This window comes from Acomys russatus, chromosome 4, assembly GCF_903995435.1.
Source record: "Acomys russatus chromosome 4, mAcoRus1.1, whole genome shotgun sequence".
NCBI classification, from domain to species: Eukaryota; Metazoa; Chordata; class Mammalia; order Rodentia; family Muridae; genus Acomys; species Acomys russatus.
Window position 1 is genome coordinate 68,253,016 of NC_067140.1, and position 2,093 is coordinate 68,255,108.

At 40.3% G+C, this 2,093-nt stretch overlaps 1 non-coding gene across 1 annotated transcript; it reads left to right on the plus strand.

The window, feature by feature from the left end:
• Nucleotides 1–378: 378 nt before the first annotated feature.
• Nucleotides 379–485, plus strand: LOC127188744 (U6 spliceosomal RNA). Its single transcript, XR_007830589.1, has one exon. It is a non-coding gene; the product is annotated as a U6 spliceosomal RNA (small nuclear RNA).
• Nucleotides 486–2,093: the final 1,608 nt, after the last annotated feature.

The following is a 2,093-nucleotide window of genomic DNA, read 5'->3' on the forward strand; positions in this document are numbered from 1 at the left end:
CAGGTGGGGTGATGGTCGGGGGACCTTTGGTTTTGAACAATCCCAAGGTTAAGAGAGGTGTTTAGAAATGAGTAGTGGCCTACCTTTCTGCACCAATCACCTCCCTTATGTCATCATTCGGGGAAGGAGACAGCACAGTACCCGCCTACCGGGGCAGGGGAAAGCCTGGATCCAGGGCTCCTGATGCTGCACATGCAACCCTTTCAAAGAACACGCATGTAAACGCAAGGTTATCCCAGGCAATGCTTACTACCCACAAGGCTTAAACTTCAGCTTTGTGCCTTAAATCGAGTACTTGGGGAATATGAGATTGAGGGAAACATAAAAAAAAAAAAAAAAAAAAAAAAAAAAAAAAAAGCAAAGAAAATCATTGGATTTGTGCTCGCTTAGGCAGCACATATACTAAAATTGGAACAATACAGAAAAGATTAGCATGACCCCTGTGCAAGGATGACACGCAAATTCGTGAAGCGTTCCATATTTTTAAACCGTGGTACATTTACACTATGGAATACTACTCAGCTATTAAAAACAAGGAATTCCCGAAATTTGTGGACAAATGGATTGAACTAGAAATTATCATAATGAGTGAGTTCACCCAGAAGCAAAAAGAGTTAAATGGTATATACTCACTTATATCGAGACACTAGTCCAAGGGGCATGTCCCATGAAAAACTTTACTCACCAGGAAAGTGGGTCAGAGGAGAGGATATCTTATTGAGACTTTAGGTGAGAGAAGCCTGGGAGAATGAGGAAATAGAAGGATCCAGAGGGTCCTGGAAACCTACAAGAGGCGGATCTGGGTCCTGGGGTCCTCCTCAAACTACGGCACCAGCCAAGGAAAATATAGGCAGTAAACTTCGAACCCCTACCCAGACTAGTCGATGGACAGACAGGACATTCTCTACCGTTGAGTGGAGAGTGAGATCTGATTCTCACACGAACTCTGGTGCCCCATCTCTGACCACGTCCCCTGGATGGGGAGGCATGCTGGCACTCAGAGGAAGGATAACAAGTTACCAAGAAGAGACTCGATACCCTAAGAGCATATATGGGGGGGGAGGTCCCCCTCATCACAGACATAGAGGAGGGGAGTAGGGGGGAAGCGGGAGGGAGGGAGGAATGGGAGATACAAGGGATGGGCTAACAATTGAGATGAATATGAATAAATTAATAAAAAACATAATGTTTTTATATCTTTAAATAATTTCAGCATTATTATTTTTACAATTTCTCATTTATTTTCTCTTATTTTGTAGCTGTATAATGTTGACCTTATAACTTTCTGGTTAAAATGTGGCATAGATAATAAATTATTTATCCCAAATATAATAGAAATACTAACAGCATCAAACTAAACATGCAAATACTGTGATAGAAATGTGTAAAGTATTTCAATGAAGAAAAAATAAGCATAATGTATATGCAGCTCAAGACTTCAGAAAACTATAAAAATGTAACGAAGTACATTTCATATTTATAGTGCAATGATTATTTTGAAAAACAAAAGATGTGTTTATTTTAAAAAATGAGATCTTATCTCCCTCGGGATCAAGGTTCTTTTTTTAATCTTTGAATAGACATAGGTGCTACTTAGCATATTTGAATCTATACCCAGACTTGTAGATAGAATCATTCACCAAAAACAAATAAACAAACAAAATCATGAATGAAAACAACAACAACAACAACAACAAATCACTGGATTTGTTAGGTTTTCTTCTCCCTCGCCATGGAAGTCTTGTCTTGCTGATTTTTCATATCTAAGCACTGGGTTAAGGGTTTTTCCAGTCTGGCTCTATCTTAGAGTCTTGCTTCTATTTTCATAAAACACAGCCAGAAGCTCTCCCCCAGATGCCAGCCCGCACGCTCTCTCTAGATGGGACTCTGTTGTGAAGGGGTTAGTTTGGAATCCCTTTGGATAGTGACCAGTCAGTTATCTGCATGCCTTTCTTGGACCAGTCTTCTCTTTCCCACTCTTCTTTGGAAAAAAAATTCCAAAGATCCAGAATATTCTCTCCTGTCCATCAAGGAGAGTAATTCAGTCCATTATGGTCTTCCTGACTCTGCAGCTTCTGGTGTGAGCTGGAGCC